Source organism: Arvicanthis niloticus, chromosome 4 (genome assembly GCF_011762505.2).
Source record: "Arvicanthis niloticus isolate mArvNil1 chromosome 4, mArvNil1.pat.X, whole genome shotgun sequence".
Taxonomy (NCBI): Eukaryota; Metazoa; Chordata; class Mammalia; order Rodentia; family Muridae; genus Arvicanthis; species Arvicanthis niloticus.
In genome coordinates, this window is record NC_047661.1 from 101,525,735 (window position 1) to 101,544,994 (window position 19,260).

Genomic DNA, 19,260 nt, shown 5'->3' on the forward strand with positions numbered 1-19,260 from the left:
AAAATTTTTTTACTTTATTTTACTTTTACTTTATTAGTATGGGTGTTTTATTAGTATGTGTATATCCACATTGTTCATGCTTGGTGTCCATGAAGTTCTGAATATTTCTGGAGTTATAAATGGTTGTGAACTATCATTAATAAATAAATTAATGAAATAGAAGCAAAAATTCAAATAAAAAATAGGTAGAGATGTTTTTTTTTAAAAAGATAAAAGAATTGGGGAAATTTTAGCCAAGTTCACCAAAAGAGACAGAAGCCCCAGTAAACAAATTGGAGATGAAAAGTAAAACATTATAACAGCTACTGATCAAATTTAGTGTCATAAAGACATACGTTTAAAAATCTATATTCTACTGAATTGGAAACCTAAAAAGAAATGGATGGCTCTCTAGATACATAAGACCCAATGAAATTGGGTTCAACTGAGATTGGCCACAGATCACCAGCTATTGATTACATTCAAATTTTCAAATTTTTTTCAAATCAAGATAAAGTACATAATTTAAATATATCCCAAAACATATTAATTAACTATCTCTTGACTAACAACAATGTAAGCTCAGGTAGATACATTGAAGAAATACACTTGAATATCAAAGAGGGACTAGCCTCAGTATTCAATTATTCTGTTAAGTAGAAATACTTTCAATTTCTTTTAATGAAGCCTTATTACTTTATACAAAAAAACCATACAGAGATACAACAACAACAACAACAACAAATTGGCTAGTCTCTCTAGTAAAGGTGAAAGAATTGCCAAGAAAATACTTGCAAACAGAATTAAAAATATATCAATAAGATGATCAATTTACTTTCATCTTGGAGATCCAGGGATGGCTTCACACACACACACACACACACACACACACACACGAATTCAAAGCTTCATATAAATAGACTCAAGGATAGAAACTACACAATTAATCTCACTAGATGTGGAAAAGGCCTTTAACAAATTCCCAGTTTGCTTCATGATAAAAGCCTTGGAGAATCAATAGTTGTAGGGCTTATATCTCAATTTAGTACAGAAACTATACAAATCCAGAAAGAATTCATGATAAATTCAGAAAAACTTTAGTATTTCTAGTAAAATCAGGAACAAGACAAGGGTGTCCATGAGTCTTGTCTGCAGGGGAGGCTCCTGAACTGGCCACAGATCACCTGCTATGATTTGCATTTGCCTGAAGTCTTCAAGGTTTTTAAGGACTTTTTACCCCCAACAACTGCCCTTTATCACTTTAGGAAAGCTGAACTTCTGTGAAGATATGACAGGAAAGAGCACAGGCTGATTTCAGGGCAGTGGGGGCCAGCAGCTAACAGGAAACTATGTGGCAGTAACTAGATTCTCCATCTTTTCACTTGGGTGATTTTTCTACCAAGTCTAAATTGAAAGTTCCAGGGAGTACTCTGATTTATACAGTAGATTGGAAATTCTTTGGCTCACAAAAGGGCTAAATAGAAAAAAAAAACCATAGTAAAACCTGATGTTTATATGTAACAGGACTGATGGCATTTTAATATTGCTCATTTATTTATTAACTGATTAATGATAAGTATTTTATATCTACAATTTTTTTATATTTACAAAATTGAATAAAATTCAAAGCTGGGACTCAGTATGACTTCCCTCATTTTGAGGTGACTAGATGCCAGGGTGGTACAGAGATAAATATTACCATCCTTTCTCAAAAAAAGAAGAAGGCAGTCTTATGTTTTTGAGGACAATTCATAATTTGTGGCAACATAAAAGCATATAACATCTTATACCTTCTACAGTTATATAGAATATTGCAAACGTTTCAAACAAAAAAATTAAAAGTATATTATATCAAAACTGAATAGCACAGGAGCCATTAAGACCCATAAGGCCATTATTAACTGCCTGGCTCTCTATGTGATTGTCTCAAGAAAATAATACATACCACTGCATAGAAATTATGAGTAAAATTTGATAGCATCTAGGCAGAATAAATTTTGTGTGCTATCTTATTAATTTCAACTTTACATTAATCTTATACAATATGAGGACACTGTGTGTCAAGAGCATCAAGACAGTCACTTAAGGACACAGAGTAGTGGTTGTCATGGCTAAGCTTCAGCATGGACTACTCATTAAATCACAAGTATTTACACACATGCACACACACACACACACACACACACACACACACACACACACACTCCAGTAATAGTTCAGAGGATAAAATAAACAAGTGATGTGGAGTAGCGCAGTCAGTGACTGTGAGACTTGTGTTTCTGGCATTAGGCAGTTTGGATTCCCCAGACATAGTAACAGCAAAAGCTACAGTACAGTTACTTAACAGTCCCCATCTGGTTTCCATCTCTTTGTCTATATTTCATTATGTTTTATATTCATTTTTGTATTTCAGAACCTCATAAGATTTCAGTGTTTGCCTGCAACTTCAAACTAAATTGCAGACTCCAGTATTTTTTTTTATTTTTGATCTAATATAATTTTTGATGTTTGATGGATCTCTTTAAGATAGTGGTCTTGCATCAACTCATTTGCTCAGTATGCACTTACTAAATTGCTTGAATGCATACTCCTTATGTGTAGAAAGTGTGCTAGGTGCTGGGGACAATACGACCTTTGTCTTGCTGGGAACAATGGATATAGGACAAAGTTCATAAAGGACATAGTTCAACAATGTACATTCATGCTTCAGAAGGCCGAGGACACATTTTGACAAATGTGTCAGCAGGCAATTTCATAGTTGTGTGCACACCACAGATTGCACCTGTACAGTGATGTCAATCACTAAACATGGCCTCAATACAGCTGAGACATGTGATCATCACCAGCTGCATGAGTCTGCTGGTGAGACACAGCACAGTATTTTGCAGTGAACTTTAATTACAAGTGGAGAGAGTGTACTTTGAAATAATTAAAATGTATGATACATAAATACATGCACACTAAGGTTTTTTATTATTGTTACTGAGTATTGTGCAGTGCCTACCAGTGTACGTGCCATACTTTCATTTGAGTGACAGCAAATGTGTTTATTACATCAGCATCATGACTGCAGGCTATGAAATAAAAGGTGACAAGATTTCTTTAGATAACTGTAATGTCTTGACACTGCTGTTGGATTTCCAGGCTGTCATTGGCCAAAACCATCATCACTTTGCTGTGACTCACTATACAGAGTTTAGTGGATGAGAAGTGAGAAGGTTTGACAGAGGTTCTGGACCTCTATTTTCTACTTGTGCGAGGCAAGGATGGGCCTCTGGACTTAAACCAGCCCATGTGCTGGTTTGTCTCAGATGTGACCAGGAACCCATCCCCCGCTGGAAAATAGCACCATGAGATGGGCTTTTCCAAATACCAACTCCTCTGGCATGCTTTTTATGACAGTTCAGGACAGAAAAATAGTTGGGTCTGTTCATGCTGCCACACTGAGCTAGCCTCAGCTAATGACAGGACACTGAGTTATACATGCTGCTCATTTTGAGAATTTATATTTTTTTGTTGTTTCCTTGGTTTTTTATTAAATACATATTAAAAAGTTATCCCTAGAAAGCTTTCTTGAAACCAAGCTGAGTTGAATACTAAAGTCCTTCAAACCACAGCTTTCCAGGAACAAACCACATGGGCGTTTTGGGGTCTGTGGAAGAAGGTTTAACAGAGATGGATCAATATACTTGAGTTTATCTGTCTGTGCACAGTCACATGGTATTCATGGATATGAATTTGACTCATTTAAAGATACATTGCATAGTTCCAAACAAACTTCCTTTTTCTAGGTTGCTAACATGAATTTACTTGCTTTAGAGTTAACGTTGATATTGCATATTGATATCACTCAGGTAACTAAGTCAAAAAGCATTAAGAAAGAATCTCTCTTAATGTTATTCTGTAATGATTTAGTTCATGCTTACAAAAATAGCACAAGTGACAACAGCTTACAGGGTAATATTAGAGCAATTAAGCCCAGATTCTAAGAAAAATGCAGATGTATTAACATCCAGATCTTTTGAGATATACAGTGCTATAAATAAATGTGAAGCAGTCTCTGTGTGAATGAAAGGCACCAAGGGGTGAGGTTGTGATGGACGTGTCTCAAAGAGATATTTTTACAGTTGAAAGCATGAAGCTTGGCCTTCATTAGTTTATAGTTAAGAGCTATTGGTTCCTTGTAGTTGCATCTGAGAAAGTAACAAGATACTTACATGTCAACATTTCCTTTTATTTAACAGCTATTTATGTAAGATGCATCAGAAATACATATACAAATTAACCTTTCTAACTTTTGAAACTTTCCTGCGTTTCACTTTTAATTACTTGAATTGGAGACTACTGCTAATCTATTTACAGTTTTATTATCTGATAGCTACTGTTTTAATCATCCTATTAAAATTCCTTGGCAGGAATTTTTATTTTTGTTTTGTCTTAGCAAAGGTCCTGTCTTGACATCTTTTCAATTGTCATATTGTAAATGCCAATTGTAAATGTGACCTATTTTAGTGCTTAAAAATATTTATTCAGAATAGGTTTATAACATATGGAGAATAGTAAGAAAATAGGCTTGTGGATCCCTAGTCCAGGTCTTCTTTGCCAAAACAGGGAGACTTTGTCTCAAAACCCCTGAAATATAATCAATGAATATACTACTTATTTTCAGTCTTAAAATATGATGGGAAACTGAGAGTGTAATGTAGATTTTACTGCAATCATGTATCCAATATTGTACAAATAAGGAATAATAATGAACTTAGATCTCTTTTACCTCCACATAATTATGAAATACTTACAGTGAAAGATGCAGGCAGTGATATGGTAAGGCTAAACTGACACCAGCAGAGTATGCTGCACATAAAATTATTAAAAGCTCTAAGAACATCTCTTCATGCTTTGAGTGATGAGCTGTATCATATCTGTTCTTAGCACATCCAGGCCTCTGGCATCTGCTTCCTTGCCAAAGGTGATTGGGCACTGCACAGGGCCTGTTAAATGAGACAGGAGCAAGAGTGAATTGTGCGTCCTAAGAACACTTCTCTTCCCATGTAAGGAAGCCTTGGCTAGCCTATATAAATGATAAAATGCCAGGAGAGAGCTGCCCACAGTTAAAACTGAGTGCCTAGCTGATTCGGGTGGACTAGATATTTAGTCTCTAGCATAGCTGTCTCTGACTAGAAGTATTCTGTGACCATCTTAAAGCACTCTGAGAAATGTGTGCTGGGTATGGGCAATGCAAAACACACTGTAGGGTGGACAGCTACTATCAGCACATACTAACACACCATCGTAGGTTATCCTTATTTAGACCACTGGTTCTCAACCTATGGGTCGTGACCCCATTGTGAAGGTGATTGAACAATTCTTTCATAAGGATCATATATCAGGTATTTACATTACATTATGCTTCATAACAGTATCAAAATTACAGTTATGAAGTAACAACAAAATAATTTTATTGTTGAGTTCATCATAACATGAGAAACTGTATTAAAGGGTCACAGCACTAGGAAGATTGAGAACCGCTGCTTTAGGCAATTATTTAAGCATGGTTCTTAACTTACAATGTGCCTACAGTGTAAAAAAAATCTGAATCTAACATGGACATGAAAACATTACATCTTGAATAGTTTAATCATAATAACCAGTTAGTTATAATTATGAGAGATACATAAGTGTCCATGTTTTGACAGTTAAGAACTAAAATAGTATTCATACCACTAAATATATAGTGCTACTAATTCCCTACTTGATTTAGATTTAAGAAAATATATTTGTAGTGAAATTTAATTTCATATGTAATTTAAAAGAAGTCAAATTTTATACACTGGATTGATTTGAAATTATAGTTAGTAATAATTAATATTTTATTATAGACATATGTAATGGTTGTACCTTGTCATAATTCAAGTTTGATGTTTAGGTCACTATCAGCCCAAGACACGTTTCAGTCTTAACGTTTGACCTAGTTATTTTGTACATACAATTTTGAAAATGCATGGATCCCATTTTAACTTGAAATGTAGAATTTTAAATTTCATGATTAAAATTAATTATCCCTTACACTGTCGTCTCACCCTCAGCTCTTTCCTTACTGTGCATATTTGTATATACATTATGTTTTGGCAAAGTAGCTAGAATATGTAAGTCACCATGTATGTATATATGTACATGACAATAATGAACACATATCTCTAAAGCATTGTCAGATGTTCATAATCAAACTAAGTTTTCCTTTTCTTATATTTTCTATTTCACATTTCTTTTACTGGTGTAGAAACAAACACTCCAGTAAATTAACTAATATTTTAGTTGCACAATTACTTAGCAAGAAATCTAGGTTTTGAACTCGGGTTTTCACATAGGAAAAATGCTTTATACATAGATAAGTCATGTTTACACATTTTTTTCCTTAAGAAAAAATAAGGACTTTTATTCAGAATCTTTAATAGTTTAAAAAGTACATATCTCCAGTATATCTTTTCCATAGATCAACTACATAAAGTTACATGTTAAAAAAACTATATTCTAGAAAACATATTAAGTATTTTTGCTTCTGTACATTCAGAAATGTATTAAACTATTAATAGTCTGTTGAACTGTACTATGTAAAACATATGTCCATCTACAATCCTGTATGTGGTTATCCAATTTAACATCCAATGCAACATTTATTCCCTAAAGAGGAGAAGATGAAAAACGGAGCATAAACAATTATACCATACTTTATGTACATGAAGAAGAAATTAAGAGAAAACCAAAAACTAAAGCATGCTGGTAGTTGCAAAAAGGGAGTGATCTAAATGTAAGCTGAATTCTGGGAGACAAGTAATGTAGCTTCATGAACAGCTGCCCCACAGAGGGTCAGGCATATGAGCAATTAAAATTAAACATGTGGATTTTAATATGCCTTAGTAAGTCTGCAATATCTTGTAGAGATTCTGTTGACCGAACATCAAGAAAAAATTTAGAATCCAGTTTAAAACAAAGTTTATAATCCTTGTTTAATGGATTTTGGCACCGCAGGCAGAAGAAGGCTGTAAAAATGATTAAAATGTTCAGTATCTCTGTGTCATCAATAAACCTTCTCCTTAAAATTAGTTAGGTTCCAAGACTCCTCAGTAGGCTTGGCAGTGTTATGCCTGGAGAATCCCAAATAAGCCATCTATCATCATTCTATGTGCATGGTTCATTAGATTTCAAATTCTTTGTCTTATTAGCACCAAAGTCAGCTAAACAATCAAACCAAAAGGTCACCTTTAACAATGCCTAGTTAAACCAAAACATAAATCACAAGTTATCAATATAATACATCAAAATACAAATGGTAGAGCACCTAGAAGGCCAAGGAAAAGGTGTTAACTAGAGAACAAAAGTGCACACTTGTCAACTGAGGCAAGCAGCTCTCAAATGACATCATGAAGATCTAAGTTTGCTCCATTACTTAAATTAACGGAAAGAATATTTATTAGTTATTGATTATGGTGTACATGGGCTTTGAATTTCTAGATTTTATAAAAATATGAATAGAGTTAGTAATTTTACATTATTTTTCATACATTTTAAAGTCATGATTCATAAACTGAATTTATGTAGTTTCTTCAGGACATAATTTTCCCACTGTAATTTTATGACAGGAGTGTGAACATTAATTTAAAGCAATGAATGTTCTCAATCATATATATGATGATTTATATAGTCAAATAAATTGCTAGTTTACCTTTCACAGACATTAAAGCTCTATCAACTTTGTGGTAAACTTGCTACTTTGCAGTAAAACACAAGAAATGTAACTATGTTCTGGAAAAGTACAATTGTTGCCCCAAGAAGCACAGGAGGAAAGCAATATTCAAATTAAATTTCTCCATGATAGGTGTGTGTGTGTGTGTGTGTGTGTGTGTGTTTATGCCTGCATATGTGTGCATGTGTATGCTTGCACATGCAATTGTATACTCAAGCTTGTCAAACATTGTCTGGGCCTTCTTAAAGGGTTTCTGGGTGATTGAACTCAGATTTTCATGCTTATGGCAAGCACTTAATAGACTGAGCTACGACCCATTCCTAGTCCAAGATTCTAACATCTTTTTATATATCTATTACTCACAGTTATTCAAAGTTTCAAGATAATGTAAAAAATTCTAAGTATATGATTCAAAATTAACTTACTGGTCAATAGAAATCAATGTCTTTATTAATGATTAGAGTGTTTGTAAGTGCCTAAATCTCATATTCTTTAATTCTCTCAGGGTGCATGAAATTAAAGAAAATATTGTTATATTTCTATTGGATAGATTTGAAGTTTAAAAAAATAGTTTGACAATTACTGGAGAAGTTTTTCTGGGGCACAAATATTCTCTCTGGTCAGATCCTTTTCTGTCTATCAGTATGAGATACCTGGGGAAGTTCCCATTTTGGGGATCTATCTGATAGACTGAAAGACACAATATCTCTTTAGAACTGATTACAGGCAGTAAGCAAACAAGCAAAGCCTATGATGGCAAAACCTTTGTTCTACAAAGTCTGACAGTAAATAGACAGCATTTGGGGTAAAAAAAAATTTTTGTACACATTCCACAAAAAACACAAGAAAGGTTAGTTTACATTTTTACACTATCCTTAAGAAAAAAGCATGGATACGTGTGTTATAACATTCCACCTGTCATCTCATCTTCAGAATACCTTTGCCTCTATTTTTCCATTTATTATAGATAGACTTTGTTTTTCATACAAGACATCCGGGTTACAGTTTCCTCATCCTTTCTCTTCACAGTTCCTCCCCATCTTTCTTTCCCATCTAGATGCACCCCATCTGTCTCTTACTAGAAAACAGATATCTAAAGAATAATAATAAAATAACATAAAATATAACAAGAGAAAGGAAAACAAACTGCATCAATATCGAATAAAACAAATAAAAAGAAAAGAGCTCAAGAAAAGCCACAAGGAGCAGGCACAGGTACAGTGATCCACTTCTTTGTAGACTCAGTAATCCTGCAAGAACACAAAACTAAAGAAGACAAAATTTAATAAAAAAAAAGAAAGAAAGAGAAAAGAAAAAAAGATAAAAAGGAAACAGACAAACAAAAAATTCCTGACAGGATATTATGAGACAAGGAAACTAGAAGGATGCTGCTGAGTTTCTTTTCTGTTGGCCATCTCCTGCCAGGCATGTGTCCTGTCCTCAAGAGTAGTTTCTTTCCCAAGTGAGACTCCCTTGGGGAAAAATGAAATTTTCATTTATAAGTGTCTGTCAACTGGAACTAGCTTCTGGGTTTGGGATGAGGGCTTATGTCTGCTTTTTCAGCTTTAGGATCCAGCTAATTTACAATCCCCACTGCACTGGTAGCGTTTGCTGCAGTGAAAAGTTGTTTCTTTCTTTATAATTCTCTAAAATTCTTTTTCTAAAAGTTGCTACTAAAGAGTGCTTGCTCTTAGAAATTCACACATAGAAGAACACATTTGGTGGATACATTTACAGCTAAATAAACCCATTGCTAATCAAAACAGTGAATCTTGAGCAACTGATCACATAAGCTGGGACTTGAAGCAGAGCGAAGCCATACAAATGAAATGGCTGCCAATAGTGACAGCCATGGCATCACAGAAGCACAGACCATCACCTCAGCAGCAACAGCCCAGGCTGGAAGGCATGGCCAGTTCCAGGGCAGCAACACAAGTCAATGAGCAAGAACATCCGAAGTGTTCCAAATGCTGTAATTTATACATAAAAGAAATTTGTCCATTCCCAAGCTTGACAATTATCCTTAAAATTTTGACAGGATCATCAGGAAATATTCATTAAATTAAAATCATTTGGACTGAGCACAGGGTCCCCAGTAGAGGAGTAGAGCTCCCAGGAACTAAACCACCAACCTCAGAGTCCACATGGAGGGACCCATGGCTCCTGCCACATATGTAGCAGAGGATGGCCTTGTCAGGAATCAATAGGAGGAGAGGACCTTGGTCCTGTGAAGGTTCGATGCACCAGCATAGGAAAATGCCAGGGCTGGGAGATGGGAGTGGGTGGGTAGATGGGGGAATACCCTCATAGAATCAGGAGGAGGGGGGTGGGATGGGGGATTCAGAAGGGGGACTGGGAAAGGGGATGATAACATTTGAGATGTAAATAAAGAAAATATCTTACAAAAAGGAAAAAAAATGAAAATACTTTTTAAAATCTCTAAAACAAGAACATAAATCTAACAAACAAAATAATTTTACATTAGTTTTTAATTCTTTCCAACAGGCCCCCTACTTCCTACCGTCATACCCTTCTTTGTGATTTGCTATGTGTAATTATAGTCACTTGCATGGATTTACTTGAGCAAGGGGAACTTGACCAGTGATTATACTACCAAGAAAGATAATCTTTCCCTAGTAGCCACTAACTTCCTGTATCTCCTCAGGGAGGACTGGGGCCTCTGAGCCCCTCCTCCCCTATCCATTGGATTGTTGACAGATGTAGTCTTGACCAGGTCTTGTGAAAAGTACCACTGAGGCTGTAGGTTTCTGGGTAAACGGCCATGTCACATCCAGATGACAATGTTTCACTGTATGCATTCCCATCCTCGGGCTCGTATTTTCATTCATTCTTCTCTATTTTCCAGATTCACAGAGCTCTGGTGGGGTTCATCTAAATGTCCCATATGTGACCAAGGACTTAAGCTCCTTATCCTTGGCACTTTCACAGGATAGGAATTTCTACATTATGATTAGATTAGTGTTTGGATTAATTTTTCTTTAAAAGTGTTTATATTATTAGGTAACTTTGGCTCCCAATATTTTCTATCATCATTTCCATAAGGACCTAAAATCTGTAATGGCTTTTATAGACAATTTTAATTGATGTTAAAAATCTTAAACTTTATAGAGCAATATTTCAAGTTTGGGATGCTGTCTAAGTTTGCGAGCACTCTGAATGATCTATGAGTCACTCAGATTTCCCCTCATCTGCTGACAGTGCTCTCCTGGAGCCTAGTGGTACTCCCATTTAATATATATGAAGAGGTTGATGGCTAAGATATGAGTTAAGAAAGCAGAGGCTCATGTTTTGAAACAAGTTTGGGAAACACTGAATTGAATAATCTCATTGAAGAAATATTGAAAGCACCCGAAGAAAAGTTTTAGTAATCAAACTTCTGAACATCTCATCCAGACCTATGTCCTTTGATTCTCAAGGTAATCTCACCCATGTAGAATGGTCTCCACACAAGGCTTTCTTATTCCTGATCCTTGTTAGCCACAGGATTACAAAGCAACATGGCGTCATCCGGGTGGATTTAAAGTCAGCTCTGCATGGCCCTTTTGGACCCAAGCTCATGACTGATGACTCAGTCCCTGTCTGGAATCATTGTACAAAATAGATTCATTATTAAAAGTCAAAATTAGATATGGAAGGAAGACAACTTAAACTCAACTTTAGGAGAAGTATACTCTGTGGATTCCTAGCTATATTGTTTCTCTAAGATTATATTTGTTTGAAGGAATAAAAAGTATCATGCCTGTTTTTATTAGGCACATTTGGAATGTTCCGATGATAGAGTTGTCTCAGGTAAGGCATCCACAGTGGATAGGCTCAGGGTTTTCAGTAATTATCCTGTGTGTGTTCCATGTCAAATAACTGGAAAGGGACTTTTAATGTGATAAACAGAATGTGAAGATTACCAAGGTCACAGGGAACAGTTCTTTGACTTCGCAGTTTATAAGGTTCACTGAAAATACTTTAGAATTCTTCCTTTCTGTTCTTGTTTATTGTCTTTCTTTTTTGAGACTATTGGCTCATGTATTTGGCACGAATATAAACAACAGAAGGGTAACCGAAAAGAAATTAATCCATTACAGTTCTAAATTTAATTTGCCTATTTTTGTCCTTCACATTTTCCCATCTGGAAAATTTTTCATTGCTAGCTAAAAATATGATGTTAACTTTCAAGTGTTTTTGTGGTTTGAAGACAGCCCCAGTGAAATTTTAATCATATGTTATATGGTATTATTTAATATACTTTCAAACCCTGTTTGCTGCAATAATGATTTATGCAAAGCATGCTACACACAGATTACACAGGCAAAACATACTACATATGGTACTATCTATTGTGTAGTGGTTAATGATTGCTTGAAGTAAAAATAATTATAACATGTATGTAAATATCAATATCCTGGTTTGATATAAATTTTGTATGTATTTGCAAAATTAAGAAAATTAACTCAATTATTGTGATAAATTACAAGTGTGTGTAATTAAAAATAACACCTGAAAACACTAAAGCAATTTGATATTTGGAAAATGGTTGTAACAGGAGAGCCAAGAAGAGTCCCTGGGAGAATCTAGTCTTGATGGTATAGTAGAAAACAGGGGTCTTGAACCAGGCCAATGACTCATTAAAATGAACATTTGCAAGTAAAGATGTGTGCACAAAAGATATTTCCTGTGCTTTAAGTTTGTTTGTTTTGTTTTATTTTTTATTTTCTTTAGAGGGGTAGGTTGCAAGGGTGGAGGGTGGCTATGAAGGGACTGAGAAGTAAATGAGATTGAGGTAAATGATGTGAAATTCACAAAAAAATCAATAAAAAGTAAAAATGCTTATTAAAAGAATATAATAAATTTTAGTAAGTTTAACAATTCTATTTACAATAAATATACAGTGATGTTAATAGGTAATTTTAATTACATCTATTCTTTAATAAAAATAATATTTTATGAGTGTTTCTTGCATATGCATTTATATTTAATATATTTTATGTATAATAATGAAAGTGTACTTTACTCTAGTATTGACTTGGTAATAAATCTGGGAGCACAAATGTCTCGATTTGCAGAGAGTTCTTGTAAAACCACACTACTGTATTTGTCATTTTAAGCAGCCCTTAAGTAAGTAGTTACTACACATTAGAAAAGTAAATGGTGTAAAACTGTTAGCACATCTGTAGTTGTGCAAATGACAGATTGTATTAACAAGATACAATTCTATGTAGTAGTAGTTTATTCTTCTTCCTCTCAGTATATATGAATGTATATTTTATTTTCATTTTGATGTCACTCATGTGCTCGGAGTACTGCTTCCTGATCTCACAGAGACTGTTCTTTATAAATTCCATCACTGTTTCTACATGTTTATTTCTTTATTTTCTTAATATTTTATCTTTAAACATATAACTATTTACTAGAAATATATTCATTAAATTTACATTATTCAAACTTTCAAGATATTAAAGGCTATTACAATCATTACAAGTCAAGTGAAAAATATGATACACTAATAACAACAAAATATTAATCTTTTATAATTTTAAAATCAAATTTAATCAATGATTATGTAAATGAAAAACTACAAAATTATATATAAACTGTGAATAAAGAATCTCAATGTTAAAATTAAATTTGCTTCAAAAACAAAGTTTTTTTTTTTATTTTCAAAATGTAAATTTTGTTGAGTATAGAGCTAAACAGAGAATTAACAACAGTGGGATCTCAAATGGCCTAGAAACACTTAAAAAATGTACAAAGTCATTAGTGATCAGGGAAATGCAAATCAAAACAACCCTAAGATTCCACCTCATACCAGTCAGAATGGCTAAGATCAAAAACTCAGGTGACCACAGATGTTGGCAAGGATATGGAGAAAGAGGAACATTTCTCCATTGCTGTTGAGATTGCAAGCTGGTACAACCACTCTGGAAATCAATCTGGAGGTTCCTCAGAAAATTGGAAATAGATCTACCTGAAAACCTAGCTATACCACTCTTGGACATATACCCAAAAAAATGCCCCACCATACTACAGATGCACATGCTTCACTGTGTTTATAGCAGCCTTATCTGTGATGGGCAAAAGCAGGCAATAACCCAAATGTCCCACAACAGAAGAATGAATACAGAAAATGTGGTTCATTTACAATAGAATAGTATTCAGCTATTAAGAGTGAGTACTTCATGAGTTTTGCAGGCAAATGGATGGAACTAGAAAATATCATCCTGAGGTAACTCAGACCCAAAAGGAGATGCATGGTGTGTATTCTCAAATAGGTGGATGTTAGTCAAAAGGGAACAAGACATAGAATACAATCCACAGAACTCAAGAAGGTTGACAAGCCAAAGGACCCAAGTGAGGAAGCTTCAATTCCACTTGGAAAGGATCAAAAAGCAATCAAGGGAAGCAGAGGGAGGGAGAGGCTGGGTGGAAGAGGGGAATGGTGGGGAAAGGGGGAACATGATCAGGTATGGGGGAGAAGCCCTGAAGGCCAGCAGAATTAATAGAAATATGCAACCTCGGGGGGTGGGGGGCACCCTCTAGAAAGTACCAGAGACCTGGGAGGTGAGAGACTCTCAGGGCTCAAAGGGAGCAACCTTAGATAAAATGCCCAACAATGGGGAGAGGGAACTTGAAGAGTCCACCTCCAGTAGAAAGACTTGCTTCAAGTGGAGGGATGGCGTTGCCATCCCACAGTCAAAAACTCTGACCCTGAATTATTCCTGTCTAAAAGAACTGCAGGAACAAAAATTGAGAAGAGAGTGAGAGAAAGAAGGTCCAGTGACAGGCCCAAATTGTTATTCATCTCAAGGGGAAGCTCCAAGACCTGATACTATTTATCGCTGATGCTATGGTGTTCCTATAGACAGTAGCCTAGCGAGGCTGTTTTCCAATCTGCTGATTGAGACAGATGCAGATGCTTACACCCAACCAATGGACTGAAGTCAGGGACCCCTGTGGTTGCATTAGGGAAAGGCTGGAAGAAGCTGAGGAGGAAGGCGACCCTATAGAAAGACCAACAGTTTCAACTAACCTTTATCCCCAAGATCTCTCAGACACTGAACCACCAACCAGGCAGCATACACCAGCTGAGATGGGGCCTCCGACACATATACAGCACAAGACTGGCTGGTGTGGCCTCAGTGGAAGAAGCAGTGCCTAACCCTTGAGGCTCCTTGAGACCTGAGACTCCAGGGAATGGGGAGGCCTGTGGGGCCAGGGGTATATCCTCTTGAAAACGGGGGTAGGATGGGGTGGAGGAGGAATGGGATTAGGAATGGTAGGAGGGCAGACCAGGAAGAGGGTAACAACTAGACTGTAAACCAATAAAAGTAGTTTAAAAGAAAAAAAGAGTATGCCCTCATATGTGCGAATGTCTCAACAATGTAAATAAGCAAATGGGTACATGATAATCACATGCACTCCAGCTCCAGAGGATTAGATGCCTCTGACTTTTGCAGGTATCTACTTGTGCACACACATCCCTGACACATGTACATGTGCAGAGTTTGTAAAATGATGTAATTGAATGTCTAAAGGAATTTTAAAATTATATGTGTTTGCTTGTGTGCGCATGTGTGCACATGAGTTCAGGTTCCTGGAGAGTCCAGCAGAAGGCACTGGATCCCCTGGAGTTAAAGTTATAGGAAGTGATTTGTCCTGCGGGGGTGCTCAGAACAAAACTTGAGTCTCCTGTAAGGACAGTACCTTAACAAATTAGTCATCTCCCTAGGCCTGATAGCAGCTCTGTGGGTGTACTGTTTTCATGAATATATTATGTGTAGTATTTGATCATTAATCAACAAATTCCCAAACATTAGCATTTCCTTTATTTATTTTTTTGCCTTTTTAAAATTTTTTTTCTCATTTTTTAAAATTTACATTTCAGATGCCATCCCCTTTCCCCATTTCCCTTCCCTAGAAAACCCCTATCCCATGCCCCCTTTTCCTTTTTGCTTTTATACAATTTTTTAAAATGTTAATCAAAGGCTTTATAAGTTTGGTAATGCTCGATCAGAAGTGTAACCCAATACCCAACCTAGATATATGAACCATCTTTGACTGGTGGAGAGCATTTCCTTTAAAAAAAAAAAAACTGTAAGCTCATAATTTTTTCACATTAGCTTTTGACTAGTAGATCTTACTGTTTATTAGTATTAGTATTAGTATTAGTATTAGTAGTATATTATTATTATCAATGGGTCTTTCACATTTATAAATTTCACATTTCTATAAAGAGCTGCAAGTTTTTCATGTAATTCTTAAAACAATTTAAAAAGTTTGCTGGAGAAAAACATACTAGGAAGGAAATGCCTGAGGCAAAACATTTTTTTTTGCCTCCAGAAAGACATTATTTACACATATAAACATGAAAATATTCATAAATGAAATATTTATGTGCTGAGGCTAAATGAAAAAGTTCCAAAAATAGTTTTCTCAAGCCAGAGTATAAAACCTACAGGTGTAAAATAGTTTAAAGTGGTGTTTTATGATCTTTATGTATTTAAAATTCCATGACAATTATTTGGTAGTTGGCAAAGAATAAAATTTCATATATAGGACATCAAATAATCAAAGTTTGAGAATTTTGGTTAAATGTTAAATCAGAACACATCAGTTCATCATCTTTTTGGACCTGTAATACTGTGTGGGACGTACATTAAAGATGAGATAGAAACTACAGATAGCAAATCCTGAACAGGTTACCAGACTGGAGCAAATCACAAGCTTAGGCCCCACATCTGTTTCCTTAATCATTTCAATTGAAAGGTAAGCATTTTGATCTGCAGAGACTATTAAGTCTATGAAATTCGGTAGTTCAGAGATAAAATAATGTTTTGAATTGTTGAAATGTCAGATCTTGGGGATGCAATAATTTTATAAATATTTATTAGGATTGAGCAAATTACCCAATATAAATCTTTTTCCATTGATCTTGGAATAGGGGACCAACAGACCACAGAAAGATTTGTTTCAAATATCTATTTTTGCATCATGGTGAGGTTACTTATAGGGGTATCATTATAGCTGCCCCATTGAAGAGGCCTCAGATATAGTCAGCACCCTACTTCCTGTGTCCTATTCTTTACCTCCAAACTATTGACTATTAATAGATTCTATGGATGGAAGCATTTCTGTCTCTAGTTGCATATCTAACACTGAGCCCACCAGGTGCCAGTGGATGGCTCTAAATTCATGCTCACACAGACATCACTGGTTAAGAGAGTGGGTCATAAGACAAAGTGAATAGACATGAGCATGAGAACATGAAGAAATCCTGAGGAACAGTAAGATGCCTCAGCAAGTAGACATGCTAATGTTTAGGCCTGATAGCTGACTTCAGTTTGTGGATCACACAAGGTGGTAAGAATCAACTTCCACAAGTTGTCCTCTTAAATCCACACATAGACCATGACATTCATGCTATAACTCTCTCTCACACACACATGAACATACACACACACACACACACACACACACACACGTACACATACATATACACACACACATGCACACAAACACACACTAAATAAGTAGGTAAAGTTTTAAGATAGAAGTTGTAGTTGTTGCTAGTGAGAAATGCTGGGACTCACCTCCTGGAGTTTAGCTGTTCTTAGTGATTCTTATTTCCAGACCTCTATGATGGATAGAACTAACACAGCTGATATAAGGTACATATTCATGCAGATAATATGGATTTATATTAACTACTAAACAAATTTTACTACTTTAACTATTATCATGTCTCCCATTGAAATGACTAGCATTAGAAATATAAAAATAACCAACTTAAAATGCCTAGCCTCCATATATAAGTACTCCAATCTATTTAACAAGCAGATTCACTTTCTTACATTATTTATCATATATTTAGTATCTTTGTGTATTCTAATAAAGATGTTAGCAATCTGGTAACTTTGGGAGGGAATGTAAAAAATATTAGTGGTAGAAAAATCTTAGTTGTAAAATAACAAAAATATGGAAGTATTGATGCCAAACTGAAGCTCTAAACTCAAAAGGGATCAGAATTCATCCTGTAGCCAAACACTGTGGACCATGTCCAACTAACACAGATTTTGGTTTCTTGAAATGTAATATTCCACCCTGGAAGTTGTTACAAGAGATTTTTACTATAGAAAAAGTCATATCAAAGTGTGTTACTTCAATTTTTTTTCAAATCGTATTTTTAATGATAGTTCTTAAACCCTTTAACCTCCCTGTGAGACACTCAGAGTAGGTGCTGGAAACTTAGCCCAGGCCCTGGGACAGCACAGCAAGCTCCCTTAACTTCTGACTCATCTCCGGCCTCTGTACTTGCTTTGGATAAGGAAGAACCACTAAGTCATTAAATGCTCAGGTAAATAACTAATTTAGAAGCAGAGGGTTAGTATAATTAATTTAAACTAATACACTCACCATAATGTCCTGTCAAATAAAAAAATGATTACTGATACTTCAGAGTATAATTTAATTGTTGCTAATTTTTAAATGTTGTTTGGATATTGGCTTGAAGAGTAAAGCAAAGAAGTTCTGACAGCCTTCTGCTTTCATGATTTAAGGTGCCACATGTATACCTAAGTGACTCCCTAGAATTTTCATTCTTTTCAGAAAAGTGCTATCGCATTTATTCTTTTGTGCATGTGATGTGCTGTGTGCGCGTGTGTGTTTGTGTGTATGCACAAGTGTTTCTGCATTTCTGCTAGTCAGAAAGCAACCTTCAGGAGTTCTTTTCTTCTGCCATATGGACCCTGGGATTGAACTCAGGTCATTGGGCTTGGGGACAAGCACCATTATCTGCTGAGCTATTTTATCAGCCCCAAATTCCAATTTCATATATATATATATATATATATATGAATGACACACATACACACATATATATGTGTGAAAATTTTCACAAAAATACAACTTTTCATAAGGAATTGTTGATAGGGTTGAATAAATTAGTGTTGTGAAAACACTTTTAATTATGGTTTATATGTTTGTTAAATAAATTATATTTTGTTTTAATATATACTGGTCACATCTATATTACTTGAGAATTTCATTCATTTTTACAATTTATTTTGTTTAGATTCAGTCCTAATTTCCTCCTCCAACTCTTCCTGAATTCCCCTCAAACTTTCAATGTTAACATCACTATGCAGAAAAGCTACTATCTCTTGCCCATTTCCAATAAACTGAGGAAATGAATGTAATGGGGATAATTTAGGTTTAATAAAACAATTCGATAATGTGAAAATTAAGTGAAGTAATGAGATGAACTCTCTTGGTTGTGCTAGCACATGTGGGAAAGTTCTTTGATACCGTCAATTAATTAAGAAAATAATAATGATATTAGCAACATTACAATAATATCTAGGGGTCATTATTTGTCAGGGAAATAATTATCATTACATACAAAAATAAAATCGTTGTGTGAAACTAGAGTAAACCTAATATCCAATCTCATAGAATTGTGTGACTGGAGATGAAATTAAAGAAGCCGGATTTTGTGCAAGGAGCAAAAACGCTTCATTAGAGAAAAG